The 18,516-nt window shown below is 39.9% G+C and overlaps 1 pseudogene; it reads right to left on the bottom strand.

Annotated features, from left to right (window-relative positions):
- LOC102854116 overlaps positions 1–5,755 on the bottom strand; it is a 30,415-nt pseudogene extending 24,660 nt beyond the window's left edge.
- Between the last annotated feature and the right edge of the window lie 12,761 nt (positions 5,756–18,516).

Raw genomic sequence — 18,516 nt, 5'->3', positions numbered from 1 at the left:
TGGAGGGACAGCGCAGGAGGGGAAGACCCTCTATGAGATGGATTGATTTGGTGACTGGGGTAATTGGAATGGGTGTGTCAGAGGCAGTGTGTTTGGTGCAGGATAGAGCAGGGTTTAGGGCTGTTGTGCATAGGGTCACTATGATTAGGAAACGACTCGACGGCACATAACAACAACAACATCAATGATATTTTTCGGTAATTTCCACACTCTGTGGGATCACCTTTCTTTGGAATGGGAACAAATATAGATCTCTTCCAGTTAGTTGGCCAGATGGGTGTCCTCCAGATTTCTTGGTACAACTTGATGAAAACATATAGGGCAGCATCTGTTTGTTCAAATATGTCAATCAGTATGCCTTCAATTCTTGGGGCCTCATTTTTTGCCAATTCTTTTTTGTTGTTGTTGTGTGTTTTTATTTTTTATAATTTTAATGAACATTTACAAAGAATTTGGATTTCCATTCATTCATTGCTGCACTTCTCTACCTGCCCAGCTCTCTCTCCCTGCCCCTCAGTTCACTCCTCTCTTTTGAAAAGTAAAAGAAAGACTCCCTCCCTGGTACACAATCCCCCCGCACCCCTCCCACCACCCCAAGTATATTCCACTATGCAACCTTAATTGAGGACTCTTGTGATAACCTTAATACCCTCGCTTTTAAATTATATTCAGTCCCTCATCTGTTTCAGTGCAGTATACACAACTTATCCATTTTTTCTCAGTCTTACTCCCACCCTGATATCAGTCCCATTTTACAGCAGTGGCACCGTGCAATATTTGTCTTTTTGCAACTGAGATATTTCACTCAGCATAATGTCCTCCAGTGTTTTTTGCCAATTCTTTCAGAGCAGCTTGACCTATTTCCTTCATCACCACAGGCTCTTGCTCATACATTGTTTCATGAAATTCTTATGTGTCCATCAATTCCTTTTGGTACAATGACTCTGTATACTCTTTTCATCTTCTTTTAATGCTTCCAGGATCATTTAATATGCTGCCGAAGTTATCCTTAAGTATTGTAACTTAAGGTTTGAATTTGTTCTTCAGTTCCTTCAGCTTAAGAAATGCTGAGTGAGTTCGGCCCTTTTGATTTTCTGACTCCAGCTCCTTGCACATTTCATGGTAATACCTTTTCTTCCCGTGCTGCCCTCTGGAATCTTCTGTTTAACTCCTTAATATCTTGATTTCTTCCCTTTGCTTTGGCGTCTCAGCATACCAGTGCAACATCTAGAGTTTCTTCTGACATCCATCTTGGTCTTCCCTTCCACCTGTTTTTGTAATGACCTTTTGCATTCTCCCTGGATAATATTCTTGATATCTTCCCATAGCTCATCTTGTCTTTGATCATTAATATCAAAGGCCTCAAACCTGTTCCTGAGATGGTTTTGAAATTCATATGGGATAGACTCACAGTCAAATATTGGTTCCTATGGACTTGATTTAATTTTCTTCAGCTTCAGCTTGAACTTGCCTATAAGTAGTTTGTTATCTGTTCCACAATCAGCATCTGGCCTAGTTTTCACAGTTGATATTGAACTTCTCCAGTGGTTCTTTCCACAGATTTAATTAATGTGATTCTTATGCATGCCTTCAGGTGAAATCCATGTGTACAGCCTGAATTTATTTTTTTTTTTGTAAAATGTATTTGCAGTGAATAAGTTGTTGATTGTGCAAAATTCTATCATTCTCTATCTGACTTTATTTCTGTCACCAAGTTCATGTTTTCCAACTGCTGATCCTTATTCGCGATTCCTGAGGTGGGGGGAAGACAATCACCTCCTCCTCATCAGTCCTTTTCTGACATCTCTGTAAGGAAGAGCATAAACAAGTTCAAATACTTGAGCTGTCTGCTGCTTAGATGGATAACTTTACTAAAACTCTGTTCTGGACAGTGTCTTAATTTTATTTTATGATAATGAATCTGTCTGAAAGGCTAAATTAGCTTTATTAGATGGCCTTGAGGGGTTGACACACATTTCAGTCAGAATGCTCAGCAATTTACTGTTATTGTAAGGCTATACACATTTCCTTCTGAAGTAAAGTGGGGATTTCTGCCTCCCCCCTTTAACATGCTATTAATTGAGCTGTACGACTTAGTAAAGGTCAAAGCTCATTAGGTTTTTTACTGTAGAAAATATTTTTAGAGTAATGGCAGATGGGTGCCTTGTGAATATTGCTAAGTTGTCAATACAACCCAAAGTGATCTACAGACTCAATACTTCCTTTATCAAAATTCAAACAGTTCTTTTTTCACAGAAATGGAACAGATGATCTTTATATGGAATTGCGAGGAGTCCTAGAAAAGCCCTCCAAAAATGAGCTCAAAATAAGAACCAAGGAGGAAGATTCATACTTCCAATTTCAAAACTTCATACAAAGCTAGAGCAATCAAGAAATGTTATGTCAGCATGAAAATAGACACATAGACTCAAGGCTATTCATCACTAAGGAAATACAAAATAAAGTCACTAAGAGATATCTTAACTTCTACTAGTAAAGTTATTATAAAACAAATTAAACAAACAACAACTAGCATTTCCAAGGGTGTAGAGAAATTGAAGCCCTTATCCAATGCCATATATGTTCTGGGAACTCTGGTAGCCTAGTGATTAATGAGCTATGCTGTTAACCCTAAGCAGGCAGTTAGAATCCACCAGCTCAACAGGAGAAAGATAGGCAATTTCCTCATGTGTGATTTATAGCCTCTGAAAACTCACTAGAAGGTCAGCTAGGAGTCCATTCTGACTAAATTAAAATACATTATTATACATATGCATACCTATGTGTATATGTGTATGTTTTTTTCATTATGTACCATCCAGTGGGTACCGACTCATAGATGACCATACAGTGAGTTTTCAAAGGAAGTAAATCGTATGGGAGGAGCTTGTCTATTTTTCTCCCACAGAGAATTTGGTGTATTTGAATAATTGAATATATATGTGGCCCGAGGGCCAGAAAAACAATCTATACACCAGATCTACAGGACACATCACTCTCGCTTGGGAAACATTACCACTAAATTCAAGAGATACTGGCCACAGCATAAGAAATTGTTAGCAGCTGAAGTGTTTGGAATCACAGAAGCCCATAAAGCTTGAGATATAAGCTATCAGATCAAGGGCTGAACAATGGGAGATAGGTGTTGAAGGTTAGAGTGGACAGAGATGCAGGTGGATGGTGGAGCAGGGGAATAAATGAGTCAAGACACGTGTGTCAAAGGCGGGGACAACACTGAAACTAATGGTTAATTCCACACTTGGGGAAATAGCTTTCATTTGATTTTTTTCTGTAAAATGCTTATCTGTCAGATACTTCTCTAAATCTGATCATTCAGATTGGGACAGACTAGGAAGAAGGATTGGCCTTCCACTTACAAAATAGCAGGCCCCTGAAAACCCTATATACAACAGAATACCATAGTCAACACTCTTGGCACCAGCATCCAGGAAATTAAAAGACATACTGCAATGGGAAAGCCCGCTGTTAGGGACCTCTCCAAAGTACTGAAAAGTAATGGTGTCACTCTGGAGACTAAGGTGTGCCTGATACAGGCCGTGGTCTTTGCAATCACTTGCTATGCATCAGATAGCTGGACAATGACTAGGGAGGATAGAAGGAGAATCGATGCCTTTGAGTTGTGGTGCTGGAGAAAAGTATTGAATATACCATGGACTGCTTAGAAAACAAACAGGTTCATCCTGGAGAGGGTTAAACCAGGTTGCTCCTTAGAGGCAAGGATTCTGAAGCTTCATCTGATGTACTTTGGACATGTTGCAAGGTGGGATCAGTCCTTGGAGAGAGACGCCATGCTTGGGAGAGTGGAGGGACAGTGCAGGAGAGGAAGGCCATCGATGAGATGGATTGATTCAGAGACTGGGGTAATGGGGGTGGGTGTGTTGGAGACAATGAGATTGACAGAGGACAGAGCAGGATTTAAGGCTGTTGTACATAGGATTGCTATGAGTCGCAAGCAACTCGATGGCACATAACAACAACATTGTGATTCAACATATATATGTTATACCTTCAAATTCACTACAACTTAGAGTGACCTTATGAACAACAGATTTGAACCTTGCCCTATCTTGTACCAACCTCATAATCAAGGACAAACTCAAACCCATTGCTACATTCACTGTGCAAGTTCGTCTTGTGAGGATCATCTTTTCATTCACTGATCCTCTACCATTCCTAATATGATGCCTTTCCCAAAACACTGGCCCCTCTTGATAGCATGTTTAAAGTATATAAGTTACAAAAAGTTGGAAATAGAAATACCATTTGACCAGCAACTCTACTGTAGGGAATATACCTCAAAGAAACCAGAATTACAATTCAAACATACATATGAATATGTCTATACCTATATTTATTGCTGTGTTACTTACAATAGCAAAGAGATGGAAGTAACCCAAGTGTTCATCAACAAACGAATGGGTAGAAAAACGATGGTATATTCATGCAATAGAATACCACATAAGACTGAAAAACAAGTAACTTGTAAAAAATTACACATGGGTGACCCTGTAGGACTTTGTACTGAGTGAAATATCTCAGTCCCAAAAGGACAAATACTGCATAGCACCACTGTTAAAAGCAAGTCTGACATGGGGGGTTGGGGGAGAATAGGATAAGAGTGGATAGAAAATGAACATTGCATTGAAACAGATGAAGGAAAGAGCTGTTTAAAAGGAAAATATGGTTAGTCAGTATACATATGACAACAGCCAAGACGTAGACTGCAAAGAGGACTAGGGGGAGGGGAGTAGGTAGTTGTGCAGCAATGAATGACTATTAAAAAAAAGTGGAGAAGGTGTGCCTGGTGACCCTCCCATGGGAGCAGCCAACCTCACACTATGCAGAGAAGCAGTGCAGCACCAGGCCGAGGCACTCTGTTGGCAGACGCATCTGGCAAGGCGCATGCACCCTAGGTGTGTGATGAGGACCACCAGCCCCATCAGAACCTCAGTTCCTCCATCGTGATCAGGAACAGTTGGTGCAAGCCCACAGGATGTCCCTCCTGGGCTTGGATGGACCTTGTGAGCTCAGTACAAACTATGACTCCCCCACAGGGAAAGGGGTATCTTGGGCAGAGAAACTTGGGACCTGCTCACCACCCCCTTGGCCACTCTCATCAGGGACAACATACTGTGACTTTGGTAGCTTTTTTTAAAGGGGCAAGAATGTAAGACGCCTTAATCTTTAGTTCATTTCTACTACCTTGAAATTCCCCCCCCCCCCCAAGTTCCCCTTTGCAGTGTGATTTCAGTTTTAGGATGTTCCAGATCACAGGTGGTTCTGTGATGAAATTGATGATCTTATAGGACAAGAAATTAAATACCTCTCTGGTCAGGGGTTTGAATAAGATGTTTGAAATGGCATTGGTTACCATTGTGGATGTCAGCCGTCAAGAGAGTTACCACTTGAAACCCTCACCACAGTCCCCACAATGACAAAAGGCTGACAATTTGTCATTGTGTCACTGATCACCTGTCACAGATGCCTGTTGGCAACTGGAAACAAAGTATTGCCATGCTATTTGAGTAAAATTATTTTTTCATCTGAATTAATTTGAGGGATTGCCATGTAGAAGTGTGTGCATGTGTGTGTACATGTGTACAGACACACAGGTAACACACCTGCTTGGAGCTCCTACATCAGCCTGTCCTGGTCTAACCATGAGGTCCCAGTCAGCAGTATCAGAAATCTTACCCTTGATAAGATCGTAGGTGGTGGGACTTGTGGGTCCCATGTACCCGGGACAGAAGGGACAAGAGATTATAACTCAAATCCCACTGTGTCCTGTGGCTCCTGGTCCCTCAGGAATTTTTCACCCCCACACGGCTTCCCTGTGTATGGAGTCACGGAGGGAGGAGTTTTCTTTATACATATATACATACCTGCTCATAGGGATGTAAATAATGAAAGGTGGGCCTTGTTGCTCAGCCTCAAAATTTTTCTTTAATGCTGAACTATGCTATACAGGACATTGCTGAAATAACTCAGACTGAGCTTTTTTACAAACAGCAAGCGACTTTTATATTCCTTTCACAGAAAAAGTGTAATAGACAATTACACAAGTGCAGGGTATTTGGGGGGAGGTTGTCACTTGTTTTTATTGTGACTCTAAATCTTTGATAATAAAACATGTTTTATAAAAAGAAATTTGGCATCAAACCGGAATAGGCAGTTGAAATAAACGAAGACGCTGGAACCCATAACTATGCGTTGTATTGTGAGGCAATTCTAGAACCTGAAGGACAATAAAGACATGGATCAAGAGGGGAAAAAAACAACCAAAAAGAAACCAAAAAACAAAACAAACCAAAAAACCACAAAAGTGAACTGGGAAAGGGGCATGGGTGTGTGTGTGGGGTAAAATGAACAACAATGAATTAATGAAAATCTAACTTTGCTGTAAACTTTTGTTAAAATCACAAGTTAAATTAAAATTTTTATTTAAAAAAAGAAATACATGATATAAAGTTTCCTCACCCTTACATCTAAAGAACACTCTGATTGTTCTTCCTCCAAGACAGATTTGTTTATTCTTTTGCATTGCATGGAATATTCAATACTCTTTGCCAACACCATAATTAAAGACATCAATTCTTCAGTCTTCCTTCTCTGTTATCCAACTTTCAGATGCATAGGAAGCAGTTGAAAATACCATGGTGTGGGTCCTTGTTCTTTAGAACTTTGGAGAGCTTCTTGGCAGCAGATTCTCCGTGTTGTTGTTGTTGTTATGTGCCATCGAGTGGCTTGTGACTCATAGCGACCCTATGTATAAGAGCCCTAAACGGCGTTCTATCCTGTGCCAACCTCACAGCCTCAAACACACTCATTCCCACCACTGCACTCACAGAATCTATCCATCTCCTCGAGATTCTCCATATGCAACATATATTTGAGTTCCTGACTACTGTTGTCAGGGTGTTGATTGTGGATCTTCTGCAGTAAATACTTCAAGTCTTCTTCATTTTCTGTAAGTAACATTGTGCCATTCACATAATACAGGTTGTTGATGAGGCTTCTATTCTTCATGACAGATTTTTCTTCATAAAGCCCAGCTTCTGGAATGGTTCACTCAGCATACAGATTAAATAAGTTAGGATGAAGGATACACTCTGATGCACACCTTTTCCAGTTTTAAACTATGTCGTGCTCCCTTGTTCTATTCGGATAATTGTTTCTTGGTCTATGTGCACATTTTATAAGAGCAAAATTAAGTGGTCTTGGATTCCCATTCTTCTTTATGCTATCTATGTTTGCTATGATCCACATAGTCAACTGCCTTTGTATGTTCAATAAAACACAAGTAAACATCTTTCTGATATTCTCTGCTTTCAGTCACGATCTTTCCAATATTAGCAGAGATATTCCTAGTACCATAACCTCTTCTGAATCCAGCTTGAACTTCTGAAAATTCTATCAATCTAGAAAATTGCTCAAGATGTTTTTAAGTCATTTTTAGCAAGACTTTACCTCCATGTAATACTGATGATGTTGTTTGATAATTTTGTTGAATCACCTATGATATATACATGAACCCCTGGTGCTATTGCCTTGAAATAATCTTTAAATCTTAAACTGAAAATACCCTCTGAATCAATGTTAAAAATCAAACAATAGTTTAGCTAGCAAAAAAAAAAAGAAATGCTATTCTCTTTTAAGGTTTATCTCTGTGAAATAAAATTGATGACAACAACTAGGAAAATTAAGAGATCTTAAACAACTCAAACTCAAACTCATTTCTGTTAAACCATTCAAGAATCAAAGGACAGAATCTTGAATGATGCAGGAAGCCTCAAAAGAAGATGGAAGAAATACACAGAGTCACTGTACTAATATGAGTTGACTGACACAGACCTAGTTCAGTAAGCAGCATATGGCCAAGAATCAATTATCCAGAAGGAAGACGTTCAAGCTACACTAAAGGCATTGAAAAAAAAAGGCCTCAGATTTTTTTTAAATAAAATTTTTATTTCATACTGGTTTACTTACAAAGTTCATATACATTGATTTTTCACACTGGATCTTTTCCATTTCCTTTATCCATCCTGCCTTCCACCTATAAATTTATGCAACCCTATGATTAAACCACCCACCCCTATCCTTATCCCTCAGCTACCCCCTCCCCATCTTGGATCCTCATACACATTGTACAATAATGGTCTTGTATAGTATTTGTCCTTATGGGACTGAGTTAGTTCACTTAGTATAACCCTCTCCAGTACCTCACAAGTTAGGCAATGATTTACAAAATCATTGCTCTTGACCTCCTGTACCAGTCAGATCTGATTTGACGGTACACTCACACACACACACACACACACACACACACACACAAATAAAAAAAATAAAAAAAATATTTACTCTTGAATGTTGTATTGTATTCCATCGTGTGAATAGACCATAGTTTCCCAATCTATTTGATTGTGGGTGGATATTTGGATTGTTTCCATGTTCTTGCAATAGTGAATAAATTGCTGCTATGAATATAGGTGTACCAGTCTCCATTTGTGCCTCAGTTCTCATTTTCCCGGGAAATATTTCAAGCAATGGACTAGCTGGGTCATATGCAATTTCTGTGTTTTGCTTTCTGAGGAAATGCCAAACTGTCTTCCAGAGTGGTTGTATCATTTTACAATCTCACCAACAATGTTATCTTGTGACATCCTCTCCAACATTTATTACTTGCTGTCCTGTTAAACTTTGTCATGGCTACTGGAGTAAGATGTTATATCATTGTGGTTTTGACTTGCATCTTTCTTATTGTCAGTGATTTTGAGCATTATTCATAAGGTTTCAGAATTTGTTGGAATATGATTGAAGCATTTTAGGAAACAAATGCAACCCTGGACGTGCTCACCAGCCTATGCCAACTAATGCAGAAGACAGCTAGTACCCATTCCCCCAAAAAGATGATCCAACAGACTGTGGAAATTATTGCACAATATCATTAATATAGCATGAAATTAAAATCTTGCTGAAAAACATTAAAAAATGACTGAAAGAGTACTTTGACTGGAAGCTAGCTGATTCAAGTTGGATTCAGAAGAGGCACAAAGGGTATCATTGCCGATGTCAGCTGGCTCTTAGTTGAAAACAGAGAAAACCAAAAAGTTGTTTACTTGTATTTCATTAATTTTGACTGTGTAAATCATAACACAATATTGAGAAAAATGAGAATTCCAGAGTGTGATTATGCTCATGTAAAAGCTATGCATAGACCAAGAGGCAGTTTTCTGAACACTTGCAAGGGAACATGACAAGATTCAAAATCAGAAAATGTGTGTGTCAAGGATGTATCATTTCTCCATACTTCCTCAATTTTTATGCTGAGCACATCATTCAGGAAGCTGGATTATGTAAAGAAGAAGGTGTCTTCAGGCTTGGAAGACTCATCAGCAAACTGCTCTGTGGAGAGGATACAATCTAGCTTGCTGAAATTGAGGAGGACTTGGACGCTTCCTGAAGAAAATCAAGGACCACAACCTTTGATATGAGTTACACCTCAACATCAAGAAATCAAAAATCCTCACCATCAGGCCATAGACAACATCTATATCAATGATAGAAAGAGGAAAGCTTGAAATTACAAAATATTTCATCTTACTTGGATCTACAATCTAATGTTTCCCTGATTCAAGTCATGGTCTTATTTGCTTGAAGAAGAACTGATGCCTTTGAGTTGTGGTGTTGGTGAAGAGTATGGAATATCCCATGCACTGTCAAAAGAATAAACAAATCTGTCTTGAAGGAAGTACAATTACAGTGCTTTTTAGAGGCAAGGATGGTGAAACTTCCTCTTACTTACTTTGGGCATATTTTTGGGAGGGACCAGTTCTTGGAGAAAGACATCTTGCTAGAAAAGATAGAGGGCCATAGGATGAAAGGAAAAGTCTCAGTGAGATGGATTGACACGGTAGCTGTCTGGGGCTCAATTGTATCAGAGACCATGAGAATGGTGCAGGACAGAGCAAAGGACAGATCTGTTTTCATAGTGTTGCTATGAGTTGTAGTAGACTGATGGCACCTACCACCACCACTAAGAGCTGTTAAGTCAGTTCTGATTTATAGCTACCCTTCTTCAGTGTTCTAGGCTGTACCTCTTAGAGTGAGTAAACTGTCCATCTTTCTCTTTTATTAGGGGACAATGTATTTATATTAATGAAAGATGTTGTTGTTGTTATGTGCCTTCGAGTTACCTGCGACTCTTATCGACCCTATGTACAGCCCTGAGCCCTGCTCAATCCTGCGCCAACCTCACCGTCTCAAACACACTCATTCCCACCACTCCACTTACAGAATCGATCCATCTCATCGAGGGTCTTCCTCTCTTGTGAGGGTCCCTCCACTCTCCCAAACATGATGTCCCTCTCCAAGGACAAGTACCTCCTTGCAACATGCCCAAAGTGTGTCAGATGAAGCTTCAGAATCCTTCACTCCAAGGAGCATTCCAACTTCACCCTCTCCAGGACAAACCTGCTTGTTCTCCTAGCAGTCCAACACTCTTCTCCAGCACCACAGCTCAAAGGCATCAATTCTCTTTCTATCAGCCCTATCCACTGTCCAACTCTCTGATGCATAGCACGTAACTGCGAAGACTATAGCCCGGATCAGGCGCACCTTAGTTTCCAGCCTGATGTCGTTGCTCTTCAGTAATCTTGAGAGGTCCTTGACAGCTGAAATTTCCCAATGAAATTTGTCTCTTGATTTCCTGGCTGCTGGTACCAAGAGTGTTGACTGTGGAGCCAAGCAAACTAAAACTGTTAACTATCTCAATCTCTTGAGCAACTAAAAAAAGGAGGTTGAGAATGGATGTACAAATTCAAGAATGTAATTAATGTCACTAAGTTGTACATGTAGAAACTTCTGAACTTGTGTATAAAATATACAAATATCTTCAACAACAGTGAAAGAAACAGACATAAGAGGGAACAAAAACTAAATTTAAAATCACCATACAGCCCAGCAATTATATTCCTAGGTATACATCCAAAATGCTTAAAAACAAAGCTTCAAACAAATACTCTACATTAATATCTATTGAAGAATTATTCTCAGTAACAAAATATGGAAATAACCCATGTTCATCAACATGTGAATGAATAAATAAAATATAGTAAAATCAGCCAATGAAACATTCAATTACAAAGCAAAAAAAAATAGTTCTGATTATGTGCCGACACTTGGTAAACCTTGTTAAAATTATGCTGACTGGAATGTCAGACACAAAAGGACAGATGTTGAATTATCCCCCTTACATAAAATATCTAGAACAAGCAAATAAATTCACAGAGACAGAGAGTAGATTAATGTTTACCAGAGATTGAAGGGAAGAGTGAATTAGGAGTTAATGTTTCATGAGTTCCTGTTATGAGCACAGAACTTCCTCTTAAAGTGCTGAAAATAGTGACTGATGATCATTATACAACATTGTGGATATGGTTTGAACCACTGAATTATATACTAAAAATGGTTAAAGTGGAAAATTTTATGGAATACACACACACACACACACACACACACACACACACACCCCTACAAGAGGTACTGCTTTCAAATAATTGTTATCAGTCTTACCTCCCCTATTTGGTGCTCATGGAAGGAAACCTTCACAGTATGCCATGTTAGTCAGGATTTTCCTGAAAGCCAGAACCAACAGAATATTTTTGTGTGTCCATGGCTCGGCAGTAGTGAATTATTTATAAAACCCTTTGGTAGCTAGTGTATAATGTGTCAGGTTTCTAAATATGAGGTTGATAGTTTGAATCCACCAGGCACTCCTCATGAAAAAGGCAAACAGTGTCCTCCCACAGAGATTTATGGCCTCAGAACTGAATGAAGGGACATTATGAGCCAGAATAAAATCAATAGAGGTGCATTTGGAACCTTCGAGTTTGGTTGTGAATCACGTGTGTGCACACGTATCTCTATCCATGTGTCCTTCTGTATCATATCTGTAACTATGCAGAGTTCTGGTGGTCTAGTGGGCAGGGAGTTGCACTGCCAACCTAAAGGCAGGAGGTTTGACTCTACTAGCTACTCAGCTGGGAAAGAAGAGCTATCTCCTTCCCTGTACCTTCCAGTTCCTGAAAATCCAACTGGAGGGTACACAGACACATGTACATTGACTATCAAACACCCATGCAACACTATTTTATCACTTAACCCAGGTCTACCAGTAATACTGAAAAACCTGCACACTTCTTTACCAGTCGTCCCTGTTTCTAAGGGTTTCATGTCACACAGTTCTGTCTGATCTAGGCTTGTAGCTAGGGCTGCTGTCTAATCAGGAGACTCACAGAGATGTAGCCTCTGACATGATGAAATCATGTTGGAAAGCCAAACATCCGCAGCTGTTGAGTATCGCTCCACATACATTATGTGAGGAAAAAGGGCCTCTGGATGCCGTCCTGGTTAAGTGCTCCACTTCTAGCCTAAAGGTTTGAACCCACCCACAGCCACCTTGGAATTCAGATCTGGTTATTTGGTCTCTAAGGTTCGTGGAAGTTGCCACCAGAGATTCTGCCCTTTCCCTAGTGTTCAACATATCTCTACTTGAAATGTGAGGGTGGGCCCTGCAGTGACAGGCAGAAGCAACAGCACTGGCCATATATAGAAGCAGAGATCTGTGTAGAAACTCCTTATTTCCTCCTTAGGGTCAGTATTAGTAGTCCAATCCCCTCTTGGTTAATGAGAAAACAATTGGGAGCTAGTAACACAATCTTCCTTGGAGGCAAGGATTTTGAAGCTCCATCTGACATACTTTGGATATGTTGCAAGGAGGGACCAGTCCTTGGAGAGGGATATCATGTTTGGGATGGTGGAGGGACAGTGCAGGAGAGGAAGACCTTGACTCAGTGACTGGGGTAATGGGTTTAAGTGTGTCAGAAACAATGAGGCTGGCTCAGGATAGAGCAGGGTTCAGAGCTGTAATACATAGGGTTACTATGAGTCACAAGTGACTTGACGGCACATAACAACACATAATAACAACAGCAGTAACACAGTCTTCCCTCCCTATCTAGGGAGCTCTAGTGACCTAATCTTAAGAAGTTGTGTTACAATCCCAAAGGCACGTGGTCCAACTCCACTAGCTGTTCTATGGGAGAAGGAAAGACTATGTCCTTCCATGTGGTTTATTGCCTCTGAAAACCTGCTGCAGGGTCAGCTATGAGTTGGTTCCAACTCAAAGGCAAACAGCAGCAACAAGGGAGATGTCAGGAGATAGTGATGAAAAGAAATGGGGAAGGATAAGGAGGAGAATAAATCCAGCAGGCAGAAATCTACAATATGGGAACATTCCAATCGAAGTATCAGGGTAGCAAAAGACAGAAACAGAAGCAAATAGATATAACACCTATATGCTTCTGGAATGAGGACCTCTGTGTGATCAAAGGAATATTGGTTATTTTTTGCTGAAGAGATTCTGCTTCAAAATAAGGAAAGAGTTAAGATTTACCAACCAGATAGATTCATACAACATGTACATTGTTTACGTCACAAAGTGCCAGTTACACAGTTACTTGAAATAAAAAAGAAGTATCATGTTTGCCTTTACTTTTAGACAATCCTCTCACGTGATTTACAGCCCCTGAAAATCTGTTGGAGCATCAGCTGTGGTCAGCTGTGACTTCATGGCATATAATGCACAACATGCCTACATAATGTCCATAGGTTCTCAGAGGTGACTAGCCATGTCCCAGGCAGTGAATGCTGCCTTGTAAACGTGCACCAGCCAAGAAAAGCCTCCTCTAATTGTGCTTTCTGAGGACTTTGAAATTCAGGTTCTCCAAGATACACAAAATGATCCCAGTAATATGATAATATCCCGATAGCAACCCCTGTAGATTAGCGCAAATCAAGCACATTGGCACTTTGATTCTACCTCTGGAGCATGGAGTAGTGCTTATCCCAATTTAGAAACTATCTATTAGCTGTATCCATGTGCTGTTGCTTCATATGCAGCTGAAAGTTGAACAATAGGTAAGGGTAAGAAAAGAATTGCTGCTTTTGGGTGGTGTATTGGTAAAGGGTATTGAATACACCCTGGACTGCCAAAAGAACAAAGAAATCGCTGTTCAACAAGTGTGACTGGGGTCCTTTTCAGAGGCAAAGATGGTGAAACTTTACCTCATATGCTTCGGATATGTTTTCCAAAGGGAACCAGTTCTTGGAGAGAAACAACAAGCTGGGAAAGCTGGAGGGTCAGAGAAAGAGAGAAAGACCCTAAACAAGATGGACTGACACCGAGATGACCACAAAGGACTTGAGCATGGGCAGGTCCTGAGAACAGCGCAGGACAGGGCAAGGTTCAGATCTATTGTTCATGGGGTTGAGATGAGGTGTCGTGGACTTAACTGCACCTCATAATATTAACATTAGGTAGGGAGGAGAAATGAACTCAGAAGTTCATAAGAAACAACCATAATATATAACTCAATCTATTCTGGTAACAAACATTGTTTAGGTGATTGCAAGTCAGCTAAAATAGCCATAGAGTAGGAGTGTGGATGAAACCTTGCCTAGATCAGATTTGAATTTCTTCATCTATATTCATTTGGGCCTGGGCTCAGAGTTATGTGGGTCTGGGGTCCAGAACTTTGAGTGTCTGACTTCTTGTGCCTGACTTCTTTTTATTCTACAAATTGCTGTTGCTGTGTGCCAGTGGGTTGGAATTGACTCATAGCTGACCTTGTAATAGGTTTTCAGAGACAATTAATTGCAAGGGAGGTGATTGCCCAGCTTTTCCCTGCGGATCAATGGATGTATTTGAATCACATGGCTTTAGGATTGCAATGCAACTTCTAGCTACTAGGTTACCAGGTCTCCCTAATCTACAGATTAGCTACATGGATTTCTAGTGTCGTATGTGTGCCTGATCTTTAATAACAATATGTTCTTTTACATTCATCTAAATGTGTTGCAAATGGTTATTGCTTTCTTAAAGTTCGATGGTTCAAACCACTCAGAGGAATCTTGAAAGACAGGCTTGGGTGTCTGCTTCTGAAAGCCTTGAAAATGGTATGGGCAGGTCTACTTTGACAAAACTCCACTTGACAGAACTGAGAAATACAATTTGCATTTTCTTCAATTCTGGTAAACTCTTGCCTAGTGGCTGTGTGCTCTGATAGGCAGAAGAATGACTAGGTGGTGGAATGAGTTGACAGGGAAATTGTGTACTTGTCTGCTGCTGCGGCAAATGTGTTAAACTTAGTCCTCAGTGATTGGATAATGGAATTGGTCCTATGAAGAATTTTTGTTCTTTTGCCTTTTGCCTGATTTCTTCATTGCTAACATTTTCTTGGAGTGGTCCTGCTTTACGTAGAATAAAGCAACATTCCTTGATGGTGGTCTACATAGATTCTCTCTCTCTCTCTCTCTCTCTCTCTCTCATATCCCACTGCCATTGAGTCTGAACTGACTCACAGCTAGCCCTCTATTGGATTTCTGAAGCTGTAAATGACATGGGAGGAGATTGCCCATCTTTCTCCCTCAGATCTGGTGGTGGATTTGAACTTCCAGAGAGGCATGCCTTTTGGATCAGCAATGTAATTCCTTCGAGAGCTCATATATGTATGTATGTAAATTTTTACTAAGAAGCTAACCAATAAAAAGTTCAAAGTTTGGTTAACATTTCAGAATGTGATGTGTACTTTAACATTAACTAAGACATGAAGTAATTGTTGTTGCTGTTATGTGCCATCGTATCAACTATGACTCATGAACTATGACCCTATGAACAATAGCTATGAACAGCATCATATCCTGAGCCAACTTCACCGTCTCTAATACAATGCCCCCATTACCTTAGTCACTGTATCAGTTCATTTCATCCAGGGTTTTCCTCTCCTGTGCTGTTCCTCTACCCTTCCAAGTATGATGTCCTTCTTCAAAGACTGATCCCTCCTGGCCATGTACCCATAGTATATGAGACAGAGTTTTAAAATTCTTACCTACAAGAAACAACGTGGCTCCATATTCTCTTCAGAACAAACTTGTTTGTTCTCTTGGCAGTCCATGGTATGTTCAATATCCTTCCGTTAATCCTTAGTCTAGCTTTCTGATGTCTTTGTGATAACTAGCTTCCCTTTTCTTTAGATGAACTAAATATATCCTAAAGTGTTTATTTCTATGTTGTTCACAATAGCAAAGAGATGGAAATAACCCAAGTGCCATGGATAGAGAAGCTGTGGTACAATGAAATATTATGCGGCACTGAAAAACAAGGAACTCATGAAATATATAGTATGGGTGACTCTGGAGGACATTATGCTGAGTGAAATATCTCAGTCACAAAAGGACAAATACTGTATAATGCCACTATTGTAAAACAGGGCTGATATGGGGCTTGGTGGGAAACTAAGAAAAGAGGGAATAAATAATGTACACTGCATTGAAACAGATGAGGGAGAGAATTACTTAAATGGAATATATGATTAGGTATTATTTGCATGACAACAGTCCAGAATAAGAGCTGCATAGTAAAGTGGACTGGGGGGGGGGGCAGTGTATAACAATGAAAGAATTACTTTTTTTTTCCAAAGAGAGAAGTGAACTGGTAGGGGAGGGGTGGGCAGGGAGGAAAATGTGCAATAATGAATGAATGGAAATCCATGTTCTCTATAATCTTTCATTAACATCTCAATTAAAAAATATTAGAAAGCAATAAAAAATTAAAAAGAGAAAGGGTAGCAAGCAAAATCCGAATCCATTTGCACGTTACTGTCTCCACCTCAGGGGGCCTTTGGTTCTCTTTGATCCAGTGTCTCCTAAGGGACACAGCGGCCTTTAGCATTCTGGAAACATTATTTGGGAAGAGATTGAAGCTGTTTATTAGCACTGTGCATGATTACAATAATTCTAGTAGAGTTGTTTTTAAATGGGTCCTTAAATCTTGCTAAAGATATCTAACAGAGACTTTTACAACTATAAAGTGTGGTGCCACTGCTGACGTGAGGTGCACATTCTGAAAGGGAGAAGCATGAGAGACCAGTGTTTCTGTCTCACTTGGAAATCTCCTGCTTGAGGAGTCATCTGAAAGGTAGGATGACTCTGCAAGTCAGAAGCAAACAAAAGGGACATGAAACATTGCCTGCAATCAAGTGTTTCCTTTTAGGCTCTGAAGAAAGGCACTTTCAGCATTTCTACAAGATTGTAGCTCTTTCCTTTCCCACATTAGGTTATTTCTTCTGCTAACTGGTTGGGTAATGTCCAACAGCAAAATAAATTATTTAACTTCATTAATTCTTGAAAAATACTGCAACAAAATCACATCAGTGTTATTGTCAGGGTTCTCAGAGTCTGGTCTTTGAGACTCCTCTAATGTCACTGTAAATGTGTATGAGGATAATAATGTGCAAGGTAATATTAATAACTATAGTTTGAAGATATTAATAATATCAGTATTCAAATAATAAGGAATGTTTAATGTTTAAAACAATAAATATGACTTCACACTTAATTGTTGCAAAAAATGTAAAATCCTCACAAGCCAGAGAAATTGACCAAATGAGGGAGTGAGCTGTTCTTCTTCCTACAAAAAAAGCACATTTAAAACCATGTACCTTAAATCACTAAAATGAAAGAAACCATCATTGCATTTTGAACCCTGGAAAAATTCAGGGAAATGGTCTGATATAACCGTAACAGTAAGAGCGTTTATTTTACAATAGACAGGTTTGCTAAACCTGAGTTTTATTTAGCTTCTCAGGCAGCAGTAATGCTATTGCCATGGATTTTCCAGAGGACATTTTATTTCATGGTTATTTATAACTTAGTTCAGCCCCTTTCTATTATTTATATTTAAATATAGAATGAAATATTTTCTCATTCTTCTTTCTTTGGCTTTTTCTTTTCTTTTCAACACCCACATAATTGCATGAGTCATAAATGAGATTGGGAAGATGAATGGTTTCCATTGCACAAGAACACTCTTTGGCTACCCATGTGCATTTCGATAGAATTGTCAAGGTAACTTCACACTGCATGTAAAATAATGCCAGAGGGGATTCTGTCAGGTGAGCCAAGAATCATGAAATTGGCTCATGGTTCTTGCGTTTTAATCTAACAAAATAGCTTTTTATTATACTAGCACACACTCCCCTGCACTCTCACATCCAGCACCAGGTGCCGTCAAGTAATCGTCACTTACAGTGACCCCACGTATGTCAGACTAGAACTGTGCTCTGGGGGCTATTGGAAGTAGAAAGCCAAACCTTTCTTCAAAGGCACCTCTGCATAGGCTGGGATCCATATGTCTCACTTAGCTGGTGAATTCTTTAACAATTTACACCACCTGGGAACTCCCACTATGGATAATGAGTGGGATGGCATAATGACTACCCAGCTTCAGAGCTCTGCTTCCAGATGGTCCTCTCTGATCTCCTGAGCCACTAAACTTCAAGCGTCTGTAAAATAGACATACTCTTTTCCCCTGTCGCCGCCGAGTTGTCCGGAGGCCCGGGTGCATTCCAGATTCCGCCCCACCCGTAACCCACCGCC

The sequence above is a fragment of the Elephantulus edwardii genome, unplaced genomic scaffold (genome assembly GCF_000299155.1).
Source record: "Elephantulus edwardii isolate Elephantulus edwardi_28Jun2011 unplaced genomic scaffold, EleEdw1.0 scaffold00320, whole genome shotgun sequence".
NCBI lineage: Eukaryota > Metazoa > Chordata > Mammalia > Macroscelidea > Macroscelididae > Elephantulus > Elephantulus edwardii.
The sequence above is the reverse complement of the archived record's forward strand: the minus strand, read 5'-3'. Positions and strand labels throughout refer to the sequence as shown.